The sequence below is a fragment of the Caretta caretta genome, chromosome 4, assembly GCF_965140235.1.
Source record: "Caretta caretta isolate rCarCar2 chromosome 4, rCarCar1.hap1, whole genome shotgun sequence".
Classification (NCBI taxonomy): domain Eukaryota; kingdom Metazoa; phylum Chordata; order Testudines; family Cheloniidae; genus Caretta; species Caretta caretta.
The window spans coordinates 60,884,084-60,909,744 of record NC_134209.1 but is presented as its reverse complement, the minus strand read 5'-3'; the positions used below and the strand labels follow the sequence as shown (position 1 = coordinate 60,909,744).

General features: G+C 41.7%; 1 long non-coding RNA gene across 2 annotated transcripts in view; it reads right to left on the bottom strand.

Annotated features, from left to right (window-relative positions):
* Window positions 1-25,150, bottom strand: part of LOC142071867 (uncharacterized) — an 81,508-nt gene extending 56,358 nt beyond the window's left edge. The window contains exons 1-2 of one of the 2 annotated variants that reach the window (XR_012668084.1): window positions 24,988-25,150; window positions 6,366-6,480 (exon numbers count right to left, since the gene is read on the bottom strand). This is a non-coding gene — a long non-coding RNA (uncharacterized LOC142071867). The remainder of the gene's footprint in view (window positions 1-6,365; window positions 6,481-24,987) is intronic. The other variant, XR_012668085.1, reaches the window with a different exon arrangement.
* Window positions 25,151-25,661: the final 511 nt, after the last annotated feature.

Sequence of the window (25,661 nt, the reverse complement as noted above, 5' to 3'; positions counted from 1 at the left end):
AATCATAGCAGAAAAACAAATGTAAAATCCACTTCCATAGAAACCTCTGTAAAACCAACGTCTCACCATGCATAATGGACTAACCCTAGGGATACTGGACTAGCAACAAATGCCAGAGAATTAGGTCACTTTTAGCAGATTAATAAAAATGCTTACTCTTCTGAGGTTCTCAGAATGTAATTGAGCCTCACAGTTAGAAATTTACATATTGTACTTATATGACCCCCATTACTGAAGTATTTGAGAACCTGACATATATATATATATATATACATATACTGTGTGGTAGCCTAATTATTCCCATTTTACAGACAGGAAACTTGAGGCAGAGAGAGTTGCCCAAAGTCACATAGGAAGTCTGTGGCCAAGCAGGGAATTTATCCTTGGTCTCTTTAGTCTCAGTTTAGTGCCCTAACTTCTAGACCATCTTTCGTATTGAGCATTGTAAAGATGAGTCGCATGACTCATGTGCCTCATCAAGTCTCTGTAGTGAGTTGTTATGGAGCCAAAAATAGAACACTGGAGTTCTGTCTCTCAGTCTTTTGCTCTAACCACTGCATTAGAAACACTCTTTCTCCTTTAAGAAAGAGCTGTATAATGAATAATCCAATAGATTCCACCTACTATTACTTGTCATTTGTCAGAAACCCCAGTGATGAAGTGGGATTGTTAGTATTGTTGACAATAATAGGTCACTCATGCATATTTTGACAAGCCAAAGATTAAGGAAAAGCAAATAATCTTCCAGATAGAAATATGAAAAAAAGTATCCCATCAAAAGGAAAAAGCAACAACAATTATCTTATCAGGTTTAATTAGTTTCTTTATGGCTGATTGTGTGGGGGAGATTTTTTTTGCCTATGGCCCCTGAAATCCAAGGAATGACTTCAATAAGAATAACCACATTTATAAAGTTAAGAAAATGCATGTGCTTAAAAAGACTACACACACACAGGCATTGTCTCCCATTGGACTACAGGTGCATCAAGATGAACTTTTTGAAAACACATGCCGAGAAGACTTTTTCCTTAATGCACTTTGCCTGTTTGTAAAAGGACACAACATATTTGTAATTGATTATTCATGAGACATTGTACTTTAGGCTGGTGACAGTGACCCCTTGTGATGAAAAGGAGCCACAGAGATTTGTGTTTTATTAATAATCAAACTCAAAATAATAGATTTGTATAAAAAAATCGATCTCCTCCCTGGTGTTGAAATGAGGATTCCAGCCAAATCTCACCCGTGTGATCTAGGTAATTCTGAGGGGCTTGATTAGGATTATGTTTACCAGTAATTATGAGAGTCTTACTGGTAAATTGCATCTCCCTGAGCCAGCAGTCTTCTGTCCCTCCCCACTCTGGGGGAGTTCACTGTTAGGGGCAGACAAACAGAGCTCCATTGCTTAGTTCCTTTTGGGAGTTCAGCTAGGTTCTAAACTGCAGTTAGGATTTCATGGGAGCCCCACAAACAGAGTTTGTCTTAAGGGATGCTTTCCTCCAGCTGCTCCTTCCTGGTCATCACTACTCTTTTCTGGGGCTGCTCTGGTTGACTGCAACTCCCTGGTGGAGGTGCCTTGTTTCACCATAACCACACGGTGCATCCAGATTCTGCCACCGGGGTCTTGTGCCCTGGGTAAAATATGGCATAACATAGGGCTGAATCTAGCTTGGTGCGGCTAAAGTGAATAGAAAGAACTGAGAGAATCATGAATAAAGTGTGTGGATTTGGAATCTTGCCCAGCTTATTTCTAATTATTAAAAGAAACTATGAGAATTTGAAAGTAAATAATGAGATGGAGTTTCAGGGCCAAACCCATTGGATAGTCATGTGATTTAGGTGAGCCAGATTTGGCCCGTACTGTATGTGCCAGTCTGCTGGCATAAAGTTTATATGCTATTGCTTATTGTAAATATATAGACATCTTTTATTGGATTACTAACAATAATAAAGTGTTGTGAAATAAAACCGTCCATATATAGAGGCTAATTAAGAAACTGTATTACACTAACCACCATACAAGCCATAAAATATGCAGCTCATGTTTGTTTAGATTCCAAAGCAGTTCTGCGATAACTTTATAGGTGCAATTTGGCTAGAAAGGAGGTATACAAGAAGCAGATTGTTAAATGCTTTTTTACGGTTACTTACTGTTTAACAAGCTGCTTTGCGAGCTATTTCTCTAATCTGCTGAGAGAGAAGTACAAATTGGACTTGAGATGTTTCTCTAAATCATTTCATTAAATGTCAGGATACTAACTGATGGGGGGAAAAACTGCATCTTTGTTATTTCACCTGCTCCTCTACCCTATCTCTCTACGACACAAGGAATATTTCCAACATACCTCTGAACAACATACTAACCCACAGAGACCTTTCTACCAACACTACAAAAAGAAGGATTATGGTTGGACTCCTCCTGAACGTCGAAACAACAGACTGGACTTCTACACAGAGTGCTTCCACCGACATGCACGGGCTGAAATTGTGGAGAAGCAGCATCACTTGCCCCATAACCTCAGCCATGCAGAACCCAATGCCATCCACAGCCTCAAAAACAACTCTGACATCATAATCAAAAAGGCTGACAAAGGAGGTGCTGTCATCATGAATAGGTCGGAATATGAACAAGAGGTTGCTAGGCAGCTCTCCAACACCACATTCTACAAGCCATTACCCTCTGATCCCACTGAGGGTTACCAAAAGAAACTACACCATTTGCTCAAGAAACTCCCTGAAAAAGCACAAGAACAAATCTGCACAGACACACCCCTGGAACTCTGACCAGGAGTATTCTATCTGCTACCCAAGATCCATAAACATGGAAATCCTGGATGCCCCATCATCTCAGGCACTGGCACCCTCACAGCAGGATTGTCTGGCTAAGTAGACTCCCTCCTCAGGCCCTACGCTACCAGCACTCCCAGCTATCTTTGAGACACCACTGACTTCCTGAGGAAACTACAATCCATTGGTGATCTTCCTGAAAACACCATCCTGGCCACTAGGTGTGTAGAAGCCCTCTACACCAACATTCCACACAAAGATGGACTACAAGCTGTCAGGAACAGTACCCCGATAATGTCACAGCTAACCTGGTGGCTGAACTTTGTGACTTTGTCCTCACCCATAACTATTTCACATTTGGGGACAATGTATACCTTCAAATCAGCGGCACTGCTATGGGTACCCACATGGCCCCACAGTATGCCAACATTTTTATGGCTGACTTAGAACAACGCTTCCTCAGCTCTCGTCCCCTAATGCCCCTAATCTACTGGCTCTACATTGATGACATCTTTGTCATCTGGACCCATGGCAAAGAAGCCCTTGAGGAATTCCACCATGATTTCAACAATTTCCATCCCACCATCAACCTCAGCCTGGACCAGTCCACACAAGAGATCCACTTCCTGGACACTACGGTGCTAATAAGCGATGGTCACATAACCACCACCCTATACCGGAAACCTACTGACATCTATGCCTACCTACATGCCTCCAGCTTTCATCCAGATCACACCACACGATCCATTGTCTACAGCCAAGCTCTACAATACAACCACATTTGCTCCAACCCCTCAGACAGAGACAAACACCTATAAGATCTCTATCAAGCGTTCTTACAACTACAATACCCACCTGATGAAGTGAAGAACCAGATTGACAGAGCCAGAAGAGTACCCAGAAGTCACCTACTACAGGACAAGCCCAACAAAGAAAATAACAGAATGCCACTAGCGATCACCTTCAGCCCCCAACTAAAACCTCTCCAACGCATCATCAAGGATCTACAACCTATCCTGAAGGATGACTCATCACTCTCACAGATCTTGGGAGACAGGCCAGTCCTTGCTTACAGACAGCCCCCCAACCTGAAGCAAATACTCACCAGCAATCACACAACAAAAACACTAACCCAGGAATCTATCCTTGCAACAAAGCCCGTTGCCAGCTGTGTCCACATATCTATTCAGGGGACACCATCATAGGGCCTAATCACATCAGCCACAATATCAGAGACTCGTTCACCTGCACATCTACCAATGTGATATATGCCATCATGTGCCAGCAATGCCCCTCTGCCATCTACATTGGCCAAACTGGACAGTCTTTAAGTAAAAGAATAAATGGACACAAATCAGACATCAAGAGTTATAACATTCAAAAACCAGTCGGAGAACACTTCAATCTCTTTGGTCACTCAGTTACAGACCTAAAAGTTGCAATTCTTCAACAAAAAAACTTCAAAAAAACAGACTCCAATGAGAGACTGCTGAATCGGAATTAATTTGCCAACTGGATACAATTAACTTAGGCTTGAATAAAGACTAGGAGGAGATGGGTCATTAAACAAAGTAAAACTATTTCCCCATGTTTATTCCACCCCTCTCCCCCCCACTGTTCCTCAGACATTCTTGTCAACTGCTGGAAATGGCCCACCTTGATTGTCACTACAAAGGGTTCCCCCCCCGGCCCCGGCCCCGCTCTCCTCCTGGTAATAGCTCACCTTACCTGATCACTCTCATTCCAGTGTGTATGGTAACACCCATTGTTTCATGTTCTCTGTGTATATAAATCTCCCCACTGTATTTTCCACTGAATGCATCCCATGAAGTGAGCTGTAGCTCATGAAAGCTTATGCTCAAATAAATTTGTTAGTCTCTAAGGTGCCACAAGTACTCCTTTTCTTTCTACCCTATTGTTGTTGACCTGGTAATTTTTGTGGGTTTTGACTGAAGAGAGATAATTAGAAGGAGCTGACTATGCTTTTTTGCATAGGCTAGTGCATTCTACATCTAACTATCATGATTCATGGTCTCCCATTTGGTCCTGGATGATTCTCTGTGCCCATGCTGGAATTCAGAGGACCCCTAAGAATGTCCTTCTTTAATGCCTTCAGCTATTTCATTCCAGGAGAAAACATAGCCTTCCTTTCCACTTTGCTCTGTGATCTGACAGATTACACAAGCTATTGTAATTATTGTAATCATGGTTTGCCTAGGTCTACACTTGGACTGGAAACCTCCAAAGAACATGTAGGAGACACATGAACTAGTGTTGGTGGTTCAGTTGGTGACATTTTTCCCATTGAATCAGCACTGAGCCAAGATAGCTGCTGCAGATGAAAGTCAAAGCAAAAGTCCTGATCACCTGAGGTCATTAAAGATCTCATCACAATTTTCAGAAGAGTAGGAAGAGATAGTCTCATCTGGTCTGGACAAATTACATTTGGGTAAATACATTCTGTTTAATCAAAATTCTTCTTGCAATTTCACTAGGGTACAATACTCTGGGCTTTCTCTCCTTATGATAGTGTTGCCATGTGCTGCTAAATTGGTATCATGTTCATGAAGAAACAGCTGCTGAATAAAGTGCTTTGGTGTCCTTTGGGATGACAGATGCTATAAAAATGTAATATTTTAAAACTGAGTGTATTCCATTCTTTATTATCAGGAAAGAGGATTGAATAAGAAAACATTCTAGCTAATTTCCTACATTTTAATGACAGTCCAGATTTCAATGTAGTGCTTCTTTCTCTCTTTTCTTAAAATGTAGGTTATTTTGACAGCAATCCTAGGTAATTTTCAAAAACATCTCAGTGGTTTAGGAGCCTAAGATTTAGGAGACTTTCAATGGGACTAAGGTTCCCGAGTCAGTTATGTCCTGGTTGTCAAAGGTATTTAGGCACCTGACTCCCATTGATTTCAAATACCTAAATAGCTTTGAGGAACTGGGATTTAGGCACTTTTAAAAATTTGCCCCCTTCATCTTCAGATTTGTCATTTCTGGACCAAACTTAGCGTGGTGACATATTAATAATAATAGCTATAATTATCTGTAATAATCACACAAGGGACTGCAAGCACTGTGAATATTTAGATTCAATAAAGGCCTTGTTTTCTTTCTGCGTCAACTAGGAGACCTGGGCTGGAATGGGTCAAGTGCCACCATAAACAGGAGGCAGTGCTTTCAGCCCACTGTGCAAACTCGTGGGAGAAACTGGGGCTGAGTCACGAGAATTCCTCCATGGACTCCTGGTGCTGTGTGATTCCTCCACACAAGGCTATAACCTAGTCCAAAGTTTGCAATGTGTTCAGCTTTAGTCAGCAGGCTGGTTATGTTTGTTTTTTGTTTTTTTTAAGAGAGAGTCAAAGAAAGAAATCAAGGGAAAGGGAGTGAAAATGAACTGGAAAAGTTACAGAGTGGCTTCAAGAAAAGGGCAGAGAGCCATTCACAAATAACTATAGTGCCTTAGAATTAAGAAAATAAACTACTATTATGACATCCTTCCTTGTGCTTTCTGTCTTTATTTATCAGCTGCTATGTGCCACAGCTTGTCATTTTGCATCAACGTCACTTACCGGTACTTTCATTTTGGTGAGTAGTCAGTGTTGAAGCAACAATTACACTGTAAGCCAGCAGTAGTTTAAAAACAATATATGTGAATAGTCTCTTGCATTCTGTGACCCCTGAGAACTAAAAAAAAATAAAAAAATTGTTTTTCTTTTTCTCAGAATCAACTACTCTGGAAATTTAAGAGGAACATTTAGACTAATTGGTAAAAAATTACAGCCTGGAAATACTTTCGGAATTTTTCCCGTCCAAGAGATTTATTTTAGTAAATTTTCAGACACAATTCGTGAAATTTCTGAAAAATATGACATTGCTATTAAAATGCAGATGAAAAACATTTTTGTGCTGCCTCAATCTGCCTTCATTTTCTTTCTTTCTTTCTTTCTTTCTTTCTTTCTTTCTTTCTTTCTTTCTTTCTTTCTTTCTTTCTTTCATACAGCCTCTAACACTCCTCCTTTTCTAACAAACTGAAAAGAAAATGTGCAGAAATATTTTTTAAAAAAACCTTAATACGTTCATCTTCCTCTTAAGCACATACACATAGAACTTAGTTATCATTCTGAAACTATTTTGAGACCTACTGTCATGAGCATAATACATATTTTGATAACTGTATAGCCACATTTCTATGCTTGGAGTGTGGCCACTATAATGCATAATTGTAGGTAAAGGATTCCAATCAAGCTCAAATCATATAATAAATTGAGGGCCAAATTGTGATGGCCTTAGATGATTGGTCCTATTAGCTTCTGTGAGACTACTTGGTCAAGTAAAGAGATCACAATTTGACCCTGACTTTCATTCTCCACCCTTCTTCAAGTAGTAATGCGTATATTATAATTCAGACACAGTTTTGGGTTAGAGAAAGAAGAAAATTCCCTACTTTGGAAAATCTGGCTCCAAATCTGAAATTTAGGCCCATGTTTAATTTTGATATGCTTTAGTGTACTGAGGACTCAAGCTTTTAGTCCACTCACAGACAAAACTCTGACTGAATGTAACAGTAATATTATGAGTGTTTTGCCTGTATATAGATTGTCAGTCACTAAATGAACTGATACTTTGTAAGGACTGTGTATAGCATTTTGCTCTTGGAGAGTTGCAAAATAGATTGGTTGAACAGTGACTTTTCTACTGTTTTACAAAACCACTACAGCAGCAGTTTCAAACTTCATTGCACCGCGACCTCCTTCTGACAACAAAAATGACTACATGACCCCAAGATGTGGGACCAAAGCCTGAGTGTGCCCAAGCCCTCCTGCTGCAGGTGGTGGGAGCAAAGCCAAAGCCCGAGCCCCACTGTCCCAGGCAGAGGCACCAAACCTGAAACCAGAGGGCTTAAGCCCCAGGCAGGGGGCCTATAGCCTGAGCCCCACCGCCCAGGGTGGTGGGAATTGGCCTTAGACTTTGGCCCCGGGTCCCAGAAAGTCTAAGCCAGTCCTGGCGACCCCATTAAAATGGAGTCACAACCCACTTTGGGTTCCCGACCCACAGTTTGAGAACCGCCGCACTAGCGGTAAGGCAGACTTTTCACTGGCTCTGCATTATGTGAGAGACAGGTTTTATACAACATAAGTAAGCAAGCTATTTAGATTTTCTAAAGCTTATTTCTGAAACATTACGGAGACATGCTGCTCCGAGGCTAGCCAGCATCTTCACAATGAGCCACAATGCTCTTATATGTTGAACAAAATGCTGGTAGGGTGGCAGGTGGAATTCAAAGCAAGTGCTACCTGCCAACTGCCACAGGCAGTGTTGTTGTAGCCATGTTGGTCCCAGGACATTAGAGAGACAAGGTGGGTGAAGTAATATCTTTTATTGGACCAACTTCTGTTGGTGAAAGGGACAAGCTTTTGAGCTTATACAGAGCTCTTGTTCAGTTTCTTCGTCATTAACTTGGGTCAGCAGAGCTAAAGCCAGACTGCTCAGAACAAAAGGAGGTACTCCCTCGTTTTCTTCCTTATTACTCACCCTGTAAAATGACTGGATTTTTTGACCACCCAGAAAAATAAAAGAATGAGAGAAGTTAACAAACACCCGCCAAAAGATCAGAAGGTTTGAAAAATATATGTATCAAATGTATAGTATGTGATTTCAGTGATGTGCAATTTGCCCTTTGGCTGAGGTCTGCTGAGCCCTCATTCACCTCTGGCAAACTCTGGATTTTAAATATTAAATTTTTTTGTTGTTTCACTATTTTAATAGAAAATAGTGTCCTGTGACTGATAAACAGGTGGGTCAATCTTAATTGACAATCCTTTATTTATTAATGTGCTGATTACCAGACTCCTGCTACCACCTACATGTTCTGTTCTACATGGTAAAACTGGAATGATGGAATCTCACCAGACCTCAGACCCCTGAAAAGGTTATATTAATTTCATAAGGTTATATTGGGTCTGATCCTTGGCTGTGGCTCAGGAGCACACAGTGCAGATCAGGAGTAGAGCCGTGAGAATAATTGATCGTTTTGGTTCACTGACTGAACCAAATAATAATAATAATTAGTAATTAATAAATATTTTGGATAATCCAAAACATGATTTTGGTTTTCTTGGCAAAACAAAAAACAGAAAAAACAATTGTTTTGGGTCAACCAAAATGTTTTACTCAACCTGAGATGAAACAAAAAGTTTCATTTTTTTAACACATAAAAAATGAAATGTAGGAATCTTTCCAAAGAAAACTTTGTTTCAAAAAGAAATATCTAAATATTTTGTTTAGAAAAGGTCAAAACAAAATATTTAGACTTTTTAAAAAATCCCCCCCTCCACCTCTACCCCCCTCTGCATTTTGGGGGGAATAAATATTAGTCTGAAAAAATCACCCAGCTCTCCTTAGGAGGGGGACTGCAAAGGTAGTGTAAAACTCACTTTTGTGCCTCCCTGAGCTGAGGCTGGTTGTGTGCTGGGTCGGCGGCTTGGGCAATAACTTAGAACTTGGAAGACCTGGATTCAATTAGCTGCTCTGCCAACAGGTTTCCTGAATTGGGTAAGTCCCAATGGGAGTTAGGTGCCTGAGCAGCTAACAGTACTACCTTCCCTCACAGGGCTGTTGTGAGGATAAATATACATTAAAGACTGTGAGCTGCTCGGATACTATGGTAATGGATGCCATATAAAATACCTAATATAGGCTAGTTTATCAGGGAAAATTAGAGAAACCTTATGGGGCTGACAGTAGCCCCAAGGGACAAATAGGAGCCAGGGTTAGCAGGGCATAAAGGTGCCTTGCCTATTTCTCCTTTGCTTTGGCCACTCCCTAAGCTGGCAGTAAGTAGAAAGGGAGTGCATAGGTGCTGCAATGTTGGATGTGTGTCACTGAACTGTCACACTCTACTGGGGTAATCCATGAACTGTAATGCTGGCTTCAGGGAGCTTTGAGGGCACACAAGAGCACGGAATCTGGGCCATTTAAATCTGCACAATTGCTATACTGGATCTCTATGTGTGTGACCACTTTCCAAATATTGAAATTTTGCCACTAACAGTCTAATAGTCTGCAATCAAATCTGCCTAGTTGTATGCACATTGTTACTTAGCTGACAGCATATAATAATTATATATGTCATAATGTATTTACGTGTGTAATAATATGTAATAATTAAATATGTCAGAATCATTTACTTGATAATCATATTTATGGCCAACATTGGACAAATAAAACTGGAGTTTTGTGTTGATAGAGACCTTATATTCAATGTAAGCAGCTCAGAGAAGCTGGATGGACACTGATACCCTCTCACTGGAAAAAGAAAAACAGTCCCACTGTAGAGGAATGGTTCAAAAATATGTGAGGTTGTTATGGAACAATTAACATACCAATATGTGAAATTGACATAAGCATGATAGATATTTAGACATTTGGGACCTTTTATTCAAAGGTACAAAGTGCATTCACTTGCAAAAACTCAGAACACCTGTCCATTTGTTTTTTGAATATTAACATTTGATGGACATGCTTGGTCTGCTAAATATGTGCAATCAGAAATTTTACTCAGTTTAATAAAATCACCAGAAACCTAGGTGTTGTAATGATGCTCACTCTGTAATATGTTAACACCATGTTAGAGAGATCGGATTATTATACTCCCACATAATGTCTTTATAAACAGGTTTCAGAGGAACAGCCGTGTTAGTCTGTATTCGCAAAAAGAAAAGGAGTACTTGTGGCACCTTAGAGACTAACCAATTTATTTGAGCATGAGCTTTCATGAGCTACATCTGATGAAGTGAGCTGTAGCTCACGAAAGCTCATGCTCAAATAAATTGGTTAGTCTCTAAGGTGCCACAAGTACTCCTTTTCTTTATAAACAAAAACTCACTGTTGCAATGATTATTATTTTGTTTCTGATATTTACATGTCCATCATTTTTAAACCTTTTAATACTTCCTAAATAAATTAACTAATTAATTAATAGTTAATAATAAGTCAAAAAGTCAATAGAATAAGTTAAATGTCTAGCCCAACAGGGACATGGAGATGAATTATGTAGTCAATCAACAAATGTTACAAGCTTTTGTATTGTATCATATGGTGTTTGTGTTTGTGTGACAGAAATTTTGTCCACACCGTACACAGTATTGTAATAATCTTTGAACAAAAATATGTCCTATAAGATAATATTTGAAAACTGAGCCGTACAGGGCACATATTTCTGGGAGAAAATCTAAGACTGGGAGTGTGTTGGGGTCACCCTGCTGTATAACCTAGGCTGGTATGAGCCAAGGTCTGGCTGGCTGGCTGGAGCACACACAGAGACATAGCTGGGAGTGACTTGCATGCTGGAGGCTGTAAGCAGTCCAAACTGGAGGCTATGTCAACAAAGCATTGTAAAGGGCATCCCAGGTTAGAGGGAAGGAGTGACACAGCTACTCATTAGTTTGGATTGTACCCTGATATGTCACGCTATGCTATCTCAGTATCATCCTACAGATGTACACTCTATACAGTTGTGCTACCTAGAAATAACAAGAGTCAACACAGACACACAAATTCAAGAGGTCTGTAAACATGCCTGAGAAAGTCCAGTGTGTATATAAAACTAATGATTGGAAATGGATCAAAACCTGTGCAGAAATAAAATTGTTTATAGTGTTCCAGAGGATCTGCCTATTCAAAAAGAGGTCATAATGAGTATAAGTAGATTATGTATTACAAGTGCACTTTCATAGCACCATCATCCCATTATAGTTTGAACCCTAAACATCATGCAAGCAGACCCCTGTGACCATGTGGAATTCATGGCAGGATCAAAGCCTTAGAAATTAATTAGCTCTATTAATTGAATGTATCTTTAGAACTTAATAACATTCTAGGAAACTTATGTAACCTCTCCTGTACTTTTATTCTCCTCTACGGGTCCAGATTAAGTCATAGCCACGTATAGACTATAGGGTCCCTGGTTCCAGTAGTCACATGATGAGATCAGAATCTCAAATCTAATTTTTTAATAAATGTTTCTACCCTTAAGTATGCCAAGAAAAACTTGATGATAATGCTGCCTGAGTCTGCAGACAGCCTGAAGTTGATCTGCCATATTCAGCTTAACTCTGAAACCTGTTGGCACATCAGAGGGGGAATGGGGGGTGGGGAGAGCACAGCATAGCATGACAGCAGGTAAGTGGCACAAACTTTGACTTCAAATAGTTAATAAGGAGTTGAAGACAGACTATTTCCACAGTCAAAATAAACAAGTTATGTATAGTTTGATATAACTATAGGAGAACAAGTGGAGCATTCTGTGTTTTGAATTCACATTATGCAAGTTGGGAAGGACAGATTGCCTACAGCAGTTCTCTCTCCAAAGCATCTTCTGTATTTTGAGCAGACATTAACTCGCACCATTCACAGACTATCTGTCGGTGTTTTAAAATATTTATTAATTTCTCCCTCTTTAAAGTAAAAAAGATACTCAGTCTGCATCTGCCCACCACAAGACAAATCCTTAAAGAATAGAATTGCGTGATTAACCACTTTTCTGACAATAAAAAAAAAAATGGTATTTAGCAGAGGAGATATAAGTTTGGTGCTCTGAGTGGCAATGAAATTACTCATCCCACTCATTTGTGTGGGCAGTTCTCATTCCCTAATTTTTGCCCTCTCAGGAAGTTCACTGCAAACCTAATTCCAAGGAAATTGTAAAGAAACAGCATCTGTCTTCACACACACAAAAAAAGATGTTTCAGCTTTTAAAAAGATGAATTTGTTTGGCAGAAACTTAACATTGACTGATATACAGTACTTACATTTTCAAAGCACTATACAAACACTAATTCATCACTGTCACAATACTCCTGTGAGTTAGGTAAGTAAATATTATGTTCCCCATTTTACCTATGGGAAAACTGAGTCTGTGACTTGCTCTGCTACGCAAACAAGGTAGCTAGGAGAGGAGAGGCTGCAGGGAGCCTTTTTTGGTGGGGGAGGAAGGTAAGGGAGGGTCTGAGCAGTGAATAAATCATTATCTAATCTGTAATAATATGTTTTATACCATAATACAACAGGGAGATAGGGTTCCGCTGTTGACCTATCCTCTTAACTGTTCTGATTTATTTCTCCTGCTTTATGTGGCAGGTGAGGCTTGTTAATTCCACCCAGAATCGAAGGAAGAGGAGAAGGACCCTTTTAGATAGAGATATTCAAAATAGGTTGGTTTGTCAGGTCTAGGGAGGAAAAGATTAAGTGAAGACTTATTGTTATGTGAGGTTTCAGAGTAGCAGCCGTGTTAGTCTGTATTCGCAAAAAGAAAAGGAGGACTTGTGGCACCTTAGAGACTAACCAATTTATTTGAGCATAAGCTTTCGTGAGCTACAGACGAAGTGAGCTGTAGCTCACGAAAGCTTATGCTCAAATAAATTGGTTAGTCTCTAAGGTGCCACAAGTCCTCCTTTTCTTATTGTTATGTTACTAATTGTTACTAATTACTTTATTGTTACTAATAAAGCTGAACCTCAGGGACTGGGGTACATTTGTGTGAAATACAGTGTTCGCAGTTTCTGCTCAAAGCATGTTGAGATCTCCCCCTGCTTACATGTGCCCACCACTGTGGTTTTTGAGTGTAGTGAGTCTGTATATAACCTGAGTGCAAGGATTGGTAAGGCTAGCGGTGGCACTAGCTTCCACAAACAAAGTAAGGCCATGTCGGTGTTGCAAGTGAAGGTGTGATGGTAGCATGGGTACCTTAATAGCTTTAATCTAGCTAGCACTGGTGACAATAGTAGTATAGACGTGATGACAGGATCTAGCATTTCAAGTATGTACCCAGGCTCCATGGAGGGCTTGTACTTGGCTTAGTAACTTCTGTGGAAGCGTGTGCCTGTCAGTGCTATAATCACATCTTTTCTTGCAGTGTAGATGTTTATCAAGGATGAAACAAGGAGGCTCTCTGTCTCTAGCTTCCAAGCCCACTTTGGGCAGAATTGGAGGAAATGTCCTTTGCACCTTTCCAAAGAGCAAATTGGGGGCTGTTTTGCCCTTTGTTCACACAGCTATCCCAGAGACATTTGGACTGCCTGATGTACAGGGGCTCCTGCTGCACTTCCTCCCACAAGAGCCAGTGGGTTGAATCCTTAATCCAGTCCTAAATCCCTTGCCCAAAGCCACAGAAGGATTCATTTTCAGAAGTGGGATTAATGAGGTGGATTCAGTCTCTGTAATCCCCAGGTTTCTCCTCAAAGATTTAGGAATCACAATGGTTTTCAGGTTTCAGAGTAACAGCCGTGTTAGTCTGTCTTCGCAAAAAGAAAAGGAGTACTTGTGGCACCTTAGAGACTAACCTATTTATTTGAGCATGAACTTTCGTGAGCTACAAATAAATTGGTTAGTCTCTAAGGTTCCACAAGTACTCCTTTTCTTAATGGGTTTCAGATGGCTTTGGCAAAGGGAATGGTCATCACTTTTCCAGCAACTTTTTAAAATGCTTGCTCTGCTAGCTGGTGTTGAGTGTGTAGTGGGAAGGTGATAGCTCAGAAAAGCTGAAGTGTTCCACATCTCCCCTCTGACTTGTGGGGGTTGTTTGGTTCACTCTTCTCTTTTGCCTTCATCATGCTATATGGTAGCAGGGAGGAGGGTCAGCTGCTGCATCTAGAACCACCTACTGCTGCTACTCGTTGTTGGAGGGTGATGCAGGAGTGGATGATTGTCTCCTGTCTTGTGACAAAGGAAAGAGGTGATACAGTTGGCTTCCAAAGTGGGGTGTCTGCTGCAGACTTCCTGTTGTAGCCCCCTTAACATAGTTGCTGGATCTCTAGTGATGCTGGGGCTAGGCTAATAGCTAGTATGGGGATCTGGAAGAGATTTTTCTCATATGCCCAAACGGGCAAACTGCTTTATGGGGTTTTCCACATTCCACCTGACTTGGTTAATTTACAATGGTTGGATTCCATTGGATTCCAGTGTGATTGGTAAGTTTGTAAGGGTTTAACTGAGAACTCTAAAGCCCAGTAGGTTGCTTGGCCTTTGGTCCTTGGCACTCACATGGGGAAGGAGTGTGCTTGTGGCTCCCTTAATCTTGCCTCTGTGATCTCCAGTGTGAAGGGAGGGAGTTGGGACTTTGGCTTCCTCTCAGGGTTCCTTGTCAGGACTGATGGCGTAGAGAGGGGACATGGCCTTCACACTGACCCTCATGTTTCCATATGAGGCCACTGGTGCTAGCTGAGATTCACACTGGAACAAGCCTGCTGGGTAATTTAGGGAGGTTACCCCAGTTGATACTAATTATTAATAAAATTGTGGCCTCCAAATTTAGCTATATTAGCAGAGCTGTGCAGAGAACAGAAATTCTATTTTACAGAGGATTTTGAGATTTTAGTGTTTGTTTTTTGTTCCAGTTAAGAACAAACCCTTCAAAATTCACAGTAAAAGAAAATTAAAAAAATAATAATTTCACATCAAATGTTTCAATTTGATTTTGATTCATCCTTTGTGTGTGTGTGTGTGTGTAATATCTATGGGGTGCAAAGAAATACATGGAGTTCTTTTTACCTGGGAGGCAAGTTGTCTCAAGGAAGGAGGGTCACAGCCAAGTCTGGCTGTAAAGTGCTGCAGGGATTTTGGGTGAGCAATGCTCCACAAGGAGAGATGATGAAGTCTAGGCTCTCGAATGCATGTTACTACCTGAGAGGTGGTTCACTACCTGAGAGGTGGTTCCAGAGAGGATGGTTCTAGACTATTCTCAGTGGTAGAAGAGGACAGAACAAGGAGTAATGGTCTCAAGTTGCCGTGGGAGGTTTAGGTTGGATATTAGGAAAAACTTTTTCACTAGGAGGGTGGTGAAACACTGGAATGCGTTGCCTAGGGAGGTGGTGGAATCTCCTTCCTTAGAAGTTTTTAAGGTCAGGCTTGACAAAGCCCTGGCTGGGATGATTTAATTGGGGATTGGTCCTGCTTTTGAGCAGGGGGTTGGACTAGATGACCTCCTGAGGTCCCTTCCAACCCTGATATTCTATGATTCTATGTTATGATTTTATTTTATATATAAAGATTTGTTTCCAAAACCTCGGCTTGCTACTATTTAAATCTCTATGCTTTACTAAATATGCTTATACCTGATTTCCCTATAATGTATCTAAGTGCTATGCGTTAAGCAGAGCAATGATCTGAGGTGGAACTGGGGTGTACTGTTTCTTTGGAAGCTGTGTATCTGAGAATATTGTTTGTGTCCAGAGGACCAAGGGCTGGACACTCCAGGAAGACCCTTGGAGGGCTCGAGGTTGGAGCGTGCTATTCGCTAACCTCTGAGGCGACAGCAGGACCTACAAGACCTGAAGGGGAGTGCTTGTGTTGCCCATGGCCAGTGGAGTTGGCGAGCTGACCCATGTCAGGCACTAACAAGGCTTCCTCATGCTAACAAGGCTTCCTCATGCACTATAAGGTGGGTAGAAAGCTGGCTAGATTGTCGGGCTCAACGGGTAGTGATCAATGGCTCCATGTCTAGTTGGCAGCCGGTATCAAGTGGAGTGCCCCAAGGGTCGGTCCTGGGGCCGGTTTTGTTCAATATCTTCATAAATGATCTGGAGGATGGTGTGGATTGCACTCTCAGCAAATTTGCGGATGATACTAAACTGGGAGGAGTGGTAGATACACTGGAGGGGAGGGATAGGATACAGAAGGACCTAGACAAATTGGAGGATTGGGCCAAAAGAAATCTGATGAGGTTCAATAAGGATAAGTGCAGGGTCCTGCACTTAGGACGGAAGAACCCAATGCACAGCTACAGACTAGGGACCGAATGGCTAGGCAGCAGTTCTGCGGAAAAGGGCCAAGGGGTGACAGTGGACGAGAAGCTGGATATGAGTCAGCAGTGTGCCCTTGTTGCCAAGAAGGCCAATGGCATTTTGGGATGTATAATTAGGGGCATAGCGAGCAGATCGAGGGACATGATCGTTCCCCTCTATTCGACATTGGTGAGGCCTCATCTGGAGTACTGTGTCCAGTTTTGGGCCCCACACTACAAGAAGGATGTGGATAAATTGGAGAGAGTCCAGCGAAGGGCAACAAAAATGATTAGGGGTCTGGAACACATGACTTATGAGGAGAGGCTGAGGGAGCTGGGATTGTTTAGCCTGCAGAAGAGAAGAATGAGGGGGGATTTGATAGCTGCTTTCAACTACCTGAAAGGGGGTTCCAAAGAGGATGGCTCTAGACTGTTCTCAATGGTAGCAGATGACAGAACGAGGAGTAATGGTCTCAAGTTGCAGTGGCGGAGGTTTAGATTGGATATTAGGAAAAACTTTTTCACTAAGAGGGTGGTGAAACACTGGAATGCGTTACCTAGGGAGGTGGTAGAATCTCCTTCCTTAGAGGTTTTTAAGGTCAGGCTTGACAAAGCCCTGGCTGGGATGATTTAACTGGGAATTGGTCCTGCTTCGAGCAGGGGGTTGGACTAGATGACCTTCTGGGGTCCCTTCCAACCCTGATATTCTATGATTCTATGATTCTAAGGGCAGGTGGTATCTCCAGGTGCCTCACAGCCCCAGGTATACCCAGGAAGCATCTCAGAGATGAGAAGAAATTATTCCCAAAGTGTGTGTGTGTGTGTGTGTGTGTGTATTCCTGTTGATTATCCATCAACTTTGTTTTTATTGTGGTCCTCTGAAACACTAACCACATGAGAATACACCTCTGGTATAAACTGCTGGAATGTTGACATCTGGTGTCATTCCTAGTTAGATGCTTTCTTTGTCTTTATTTTTCATGAGGCATCTGAGGATAAAACTTGGAGAAACTTCCACTGTATCTGTATCATAAATCAAACATTTTGCTAGAAGATAATGGAGCACTTAAAAAAAAAAGACAGAATTCAATCAATACAATTCTTAAAAAGCAACAGCTTGTATGCAATGTGAATTGTAATTCATTAATTAGTTAGCATTTACATATTTACTCATGGAGCAGTGTCTTTGAATACAGCAATACAATGCTTTAAATCGAGGTGTGGAAATCAGAACAAAGACATTTTTCAGGTTGTTATCATATGTGCACATGATGCAAATGGTTTCACTCTAGAGCAGATTGAATGTGGGAATTCAAAATTTAATTTAATTCAACTGTACTTACTTTTAAAATTCATTTTCTGCAAACATTTGTGTGATAGATGCTTTGTTCACAAAAGTGTTTGGGGGAAGCTCATACAGGCACAAGTATAATTGTCCACTTGTGAATATATGTACTTTGTGTGCATATTCAAAATGTGAGCTAGTGTGTCTATGGAAAGGGACATGACATGTTTTGACGTAGCAGCAGGACTGTGTTCTCGACCACACTGACCAGAGGACTAGCATTGCGGAAATCCATCAAACAGCGTGGACGAGGATATGAGACTGCATCCTATGGAACTAGAACTGTGCACTGTGGTGAATCAGCTGAGCAGGAAACTGATTGTGTATCATGATCAGTGGAACTGCAGTCAGAAGGGCCATATTCTAGGGGTGACCCAACTTACTGACCCTCTGAGCCGCATATGACAATCTACAGAAGTTTGAGAGCCCAGGGCGCGCTTGCCTGAGTTCAGGGCTTAAGTACCAAGCCCTGGCAGGCATCTCCTGTGGGGCTGAAGACCTGAGACACCCTTCCCCACTGGGCAGAAGCCAGAGGCGACGCGTGGTGGGGGCATGTGGAGTCATGTGCCGCCTGCATATTTTTGCCAGGGTTTGCTGGCCCCACTTGGTCACATGGTGCTGCCGGACCCCCTCCCTGTGCAGCGAGCTGCAGGACAGCCACTGCTTTTGCTGCTGCCTTTCCCTGCGGAGCTAAAGCAGCGGTTCCTCCCTGCAGCTCCCAGCTCTTTGCAGCTGCCTCTTCAGGCAGAGCTAACACCTGAGAGCTGCAGGGAGGGGTCACGGAGGTTAAAAGGGAGGGTGTGCTTGGGGACTGCGTGAGTCAAGCTGTTGGGATCGAACCTTTAAATGTGCCCCCTTTCAGCAGGCACCAGGGGTCTCTGGCAGAAGCTCCTAGCCCCGTCACCCCACCGCAGGGAAGAAGCCCTGACCTTTCCCCACAGTCTGGTAAGTGAAGCATGGGGGTAAGTTTTTTGGGGGGGGAGGCTCTGCAAGCTGCACTTTAACTGTAAAAGAGTCACACTTTGGCCACCCCTGCCATATTCTCTGCAGGGACTGTCTTTGATGGGATTCCAGGAAAACAAGGAATGCGGGAAGCTTAGGATGGAAGCTACTCAGCCACATGGGCGGAGTAGTGCGCAGGATTTAATAAAGATCCACTTGTTCTGCTTTACCAAAGAGTAAAGTGAATGCAGGTTATGAGACATTGTGGCAGTGTCTGAGCTGTGAGTTCTCTGCAGTGCAGCAGTTGGCGCTGTGAGCCAGGGACCTCGGTCTTTACTCGCCCTTGCAATTTGCAGACTCCTAGGCCGAAGATGGAGCTGGTGGAAGAAAGAGTTCTGACTTGAACACAGACCTGGCCATGCAAAAGGACAACAGGAAAGGAAAACTATTGGGGAACAAGGCAGAGAGGTCTGCAGTACTCACCACTCACTGCAAGGCTCACAGCAGTGCTAGGAGCCCTGGAGACCTATTGCTCTCCAAAGCAGAACAAAACTGGAATGATGCAGGTTTTTCACTAGAGACTAATCTGAAGGGGAGGAGGTAGATCCCTATGTTACTGCGTTATGCATACCGGCTAGTAAATGCAATTGTGGGGGCTTGACAGCCTCCGTCATTTGGGACATGATAGTCTGTGGCACTTGGGATCACCACCCGCAGAAGCGACTGTTCTGGGAAGGCAATCTCCTATTAGACAGATGCTCAAACCTAAATCATCCAGCAGAAGCCTAGGATGAAACCCAAGAAGGCACAACACCCCCAGAAATACACACAGTGAGACAAAAGCAAAGGAAAGCACGTGACCAGGATTCCATACCCATCATGAGATGCATTTACTGCAAGAGACAGCATGAGCAGTTAAAGTAGCTCTGTGCTAGAACAGCATTGTAGGGAACATGGCAAGTTGAACCATTGTAGCAGCATGTGCAAGAGCAGGGGAAGATCTCAGGAAGATTATCAGACTTGTACAAGAGGGGGGATGGCACATTTAGACAGCAATGATAACGTCATGACTCTTTCCTTGAGTATGAGACATGGGACAAAACCAACCTCCATGTATGCAACAATGTTCATGGGGAAAAGCCCTGTGCAATTTCAGCTAGATAGTGTGGACTCCTGCAGTGTGATTCCTTGGGTCTCAAACACAGCCACATGCACAGAGCAGTGCACAGGGTTTAATACAGTTCCACTTAATAAATGTAACCTAAAGTCAGCACTCTTTGCTAATGAAACACTATTGACCCCCTATCTACTGACCTGTGATCCAGCAGGATACACAGGCTGTGACATTATCTGATTAAAATATGACCATGTATATCATTGTTGCTACCACTGTTATATAATTGCAACAAATCTTGTACAAAGTATGTCATTTAAGGTGTCAATTAAAAGGTTCTGATTTACTGAATAGGATTATTCTGTTTGTATGCATGTACCTTTTTTGTATCTGAAATTATGAATATTGGCTGTATACCAGTATTTCAAATGAGTTTTCTCCTGGATAACACCCACAAGGTATTTAGCTAGCACATTGTGATGGGACTATTCAAGTTGAATGTCCCATCAAAGAACACTTAACTCACAATGAACCATGGAAGAAGCCTATCCACACCTGATGGACTTTCCTGAGGACATTCTAGCTAGAATATGGATGATGGCTGTCCTGACTCATCAAAGCATGCAAGGGCATGTGACTTGCCCATGTGACTCGAAACACCATTTTGTGTGCCTGTATTTTTCCATGAACCATGCTCACGGCTTTGTTTGGGATAATGAAGTTTCCCTTCACATGACAGAAGCTATAAATGGCCCTGGAAACATCTCTATTTTGCTTCTTTCCTGCTCTAATCTCTGGACTATGGATTTATACTAATGGGAGCATTCTACCAAGGGAAAGAACCTTCCAAATCATTTGGAAGCAACCAGAGACTTAACAAGCCATCAGTTTATTTCATCACTGCTTCAAGCCTGATCCAAGACCTTTGCAATTGTTGTATGTATTTGATTTCTTTAACCAATTTTAACTCTCCCCTCTTTTTCTTTTTATAAATAAACCTTTCGATATTAGATACTAAAGGCTTGGCAACGGCGTGATTATTGTGTAAGATCTGAATTATATATTGACCTGGGTATATGGCTGGCCCTTTGGGTTCAGAAGAATCCTTTGTTTGATTAAATTGATTTTAAATAACCACTCATCATTAAGTCTAGTGTCTGGGTATTGAATCCAGGACTGGAATACCTAAGGAGGCTGCATTTCTGACTTCTTGTTAGCCACTGTGGTGAGACAGAAGTTTACTTTTGTTGCTGGTTTGGTATATCTTATGGATGAATACTCACCAGTTTTGGAGTGTGTCCGCCCTATGTCTCAGCAGTTTGTCCTGAATTTGGTAGTCTCAGTTTTGAACCACTGAGGGGTCTGGTGACACTAGGTATATCTTCCTCCCCTGGCCAATAGAGGAGTGAGGGCCATCAGAATTCTTATGAAGAGTCTTACCAGGAAGTGACTTTTCCTTAGGGGCTGGAGAGGCTACAAGGGAAGCTGAAAGTAGAGCTAGAAAGCCAGCTGCAGAGAAGCCATGGGCCCAGCAGGAATCTGACCAAGGGAGAAGAAGCTGCAGAACTACCTGTGGAGCAGGGAGTGAGAGGCAGACATTGCAGCTGGATGCAGAACTGCCCAGAACTTGTGGAGAGGGGCCTCAAGGGGACCTGCCTAGCACAGGCTCTGTAAAGGAATTGCTGCATAATTGTTGCATACAAACATCTCAGTTTCTGCCTCTGATGCAGCGTTCCAGAACTGGGAGTTAGATTTCCCAATGCCATAGATGGAGAGCCTGAAGCAGCACACCCCAGTCAAACAGGGTAACGTAAGGGATGGTTCTATAGCTCTCCTTAGGAAATTGTTTTTAAAATATATATAAAACCAAAATCAGCCCTAGGTTAAAGGATCTGTAGAACAAGATTCAATACCTAATGCTTTATGTGTTATTTTATGTTTCTCTGTGAAAGAGAACTTTAAAAATGCATGCAAGGGCTCTGGCCCAATTAATATTTTCTGCGACTTCTAAAGACATTGTTTTCTTATTAATATCTTTTGAGTTGTTTTGTGGGTTATTAGGTTGAAGTCTGAGAGCTTTCATCTTCTTGAAGTGTTATTGCTTTTCTAAAATGATTACAAAACTAAACAGTTGCACTATTATTACATTTAATGTACTTATACTAACCCCCCCAATTTTTGCTCCAGATAAGTAATCCCTTATTTAAAATTTCAATGTACCTCTCCTTTTCAATATGTAAGACCTTTGAAATAGTGTATTATAATCTTTCCTTTAAGACTTTTTCAAAACATTCAGCACACTCTCAATTCTTACTATTTCTTTTGCTCTGAATTTTTTAAAAGATTTCCTATATTTGCCTGCCCCTTACTATCTTCATTATATTTGAAATCAAACTATATGATCTAAGCCTATTAAGCTGTCTTTTTTTTTTTTACTATTTGCTTTCATTCAGTGATACTAAGAGACTTATGTAAATTAACTTTTTCAACTTTTGGATCTGATCCTTTTTCCAAGTTTTGCTATTGACATCAAAGGGAGCAGCAACGGGCCACTAGCTCTGTCAGGAATGAGGACTTGCAGCTGTGCTTGCCTAGTCTCTGGGCCACCTCTCAGCACAGATAAGCCAGAGCAGGGCCACTTGATTGAGCACTCCACCTGATTGGCCAAGAAAGTAGGAAAGCCTGCTATTAAACCCAATAGCAACAACTAAAAGCAGATGCCTGTAGCTTCTCCTCTGTGGGCCCTGCTTCTAGCCTTGCTCCAGCCCTGATCCTGCCTTGTTTCCAGCTTTGCTGCTGTCCTGCACCCTGCTTGGTTCCTGACTCTGTCTCCAACCACTAGGCTGACTGTCTACCTCCTGGCTGTGACAAGATCTTTCTGTGACTATTTAGGCTGTGGGGACAGAATAAGAAAAAAACATACAGGTGAAATAATAATTCAGTGTGTTTTGGGGGGAACTGGGTATAGTAATTGCTCAATCTCAGCATGGTCACAATCTTCACCGGCCAGTCAATCCCCCCCCTTCCATAGTTTATGCAGAAAGATGCATAAACAGACAAGAGAATCTCTGACTTTTACATATATCACTTGGTTTACCTGTTTAAAACAACTAATGGGGGCATGGATTATGGAAGGTCAGTTCCACGGGTGTCAGTTACTGTATGTAAACAGGGACAGGAAATAACAAAATCGCCAATGATCATAGAATTTATGGTGAGTAAAGAGAGTAGTTTGAGAAAAGGAACAAGCTTCATTTTAAAGATCCTGTGGTAATAGAGCACTTTCAGAGGTGCTATCAATTATATTATAATGACAATCATAGGTCAAATCTAGCATGGAAGCCTATTAGTCAACCCGAGTAATAAACTGGAAAGCAACCCATAAACATGACTGACAGTTTCTCTTTGAATTAGAAAAGAGAACAGAAGAGTTTTAGGAGTTATGCAGAAATAGCTGCTTGATTGATGGGCAGTAACTGCTGTGGACTGTATATAAGCACGGATTTTAAATAAAAGCCACTATTTCACCTTCAAAATTAATTTTTAATTTAAATGTAAACCTAAAGAGAAAAATAAGTAAACACAGCCTTCCTCCCAGGGAGCAAGCATTAGAATTAGGATTTGGATAATCTAAGAGGAATAAAGGCTGAACTCTTGTCCTGTATTTGTTGGCCTTGCTTAAAGATTTACTTTTGGTTTCTATTAGAGATGAGTGATGGATTCAGATAGGTGCAGAGAAAGCAAATCCTTGATCTCCATAAGCAGGGTCACATTGTAAAGGTAGATGATGCCAGAAGCTATTTTATTACTAAAACCAGGAAAACCATTTTAATAAAAGCAACGATGTGGATCTGCCAAACCAACAAACTCCAGGGAATTTATAATTAGGAGGATGAGAAACTCAGGGCTTCCACCACTTGCTGTATGGTGTATGAAATTGCTTAACAGGTATATTTTAAGGGCTACCGTATAATAGTACACACAATAGGATACCATCATAATTCTTGAAAGCAAAATGTGCTTGGTTGTGTTAACTGATTGGGCCTGTAGGGGCATTTCCGTTTCTGAAAAAGAATGTATTTGCTGTGCACTAGACTGTATGCATGCATGCATTCTCTCTTCCCTCTGTCTTTGAGCCCAAGGAGCTAGAATGAGCACCATTATTCAGCTAGGGTCTACAAAGCTATTAAATACTTGCTGTCTGTTTATAGCTTAATTTATAAAACACTTCATTTATATACATGTGGGGGCAGGGATGGATTTGTTTTGTTTTCTAAATTTGTTTTCTAAAAACCTGCCTTTGTATCTACTTTTCTGTTTGGTGTCTTGATTATTGAAGTTACTAAGGCATAGTCTTTATCCTCATGTGCAGATGAGTTTTGGTTTTGTTAAGCAACACAGTTTGACCACTGCTAGCCAGGCATTTGTGTCTATGTGTCTTCTTTCTTAGGACCCTGAAATGCATTCATTGCTGGAGTAGATATTACTATCTGGACCCCAAAACAAAATTATAGGCATATATTTTGAGGGTACATTGCTAAAAAATATTCTCTCCAAGTCTTTGTCCTCTTGCGTCTCACGTTCCCCTGCCCCTTCCCACAGCCCCTGTTATCTGTTCATAGGACTGGGTGAACAGTGAACTATCTCACATGCTTCCTGTCTTCTTTTCTATACTTCCTTTTCTGATTCCTCCTCCTCCCCCCCCCCCCCAAAAAAACCACAAAAAACCCCACCCCTCTCTTTCTCTGTGACACCCACCTGGTGGTTTTAAATCATAGCTGACCAGAAAACAGTACTTCCATTTCAGGGAAACTGATGACTTAAATATTACAGTTAGTCCAATTCCAAAAAGTCCACTGAACACTCCACCTAATTGTGATGGCATAGAGTAACCAAGCTAATATGTACTAAAAAAATCTGCTTAATCAGGATGCCTCCAGGGAAAGTGATTTTAAGACAAATGATACTTAATGACAATGACTGCTGATGTATAGGGGTAGTAATTCCACTTACCTGTGATTCTTTCAGATGATTTAGTCTTTGTGTTCTTCAGTCTCATTACTGACTTTTGCCCAACTAACAGTTGTGAGAATCACCTTATCTCTGGCACATGCACAAAATAATTTGCTTCTCTTGTCCCTGCCCCTGATTGCTAGCTTGTTCATTCTGTGCCAGCTGCATGTTTTGAATTACTATGCTGGGAATCTCACAGGGCTCCTGCTGCCAGCACTGTGCTAGGCAGCAGGCTTGGTCTTACCAATGCTATGTGAGACTAGATTTGACACTAGGCAGGGACTCCTGGGAGGAGGGGGGCAGTTCATGCCCTGACGTAGTCTAGGATAGACTTCAGGGATGCCTTTATTTTTTTTTGCTTTGGCTACAATGCCTGTCCCCCAGCCCACTTCTAGCATGCCCTGGAGTGTGGGGTGGGATAAGGGTGTACAGCCACCTGAGCCAGCTCTGTAGTTCTTGCACTCAGGATATTCATCAGGGCACATTGCAGCCCCTTTGAGTTGATTTAAGTGACACTAAGCAACCACAGTGTGGAGAGAAATCCTCCAGTAATGTCTTCTTCTATGGCATGTCTGGTAATATGATGGTCTCTCTGCAGCTCCCTGGGTGGCAGCAATGCTAGTCAAACAGGATTTTTGTTAAGTAGGTATTCCACTTAATAGAGACTCAGTCAG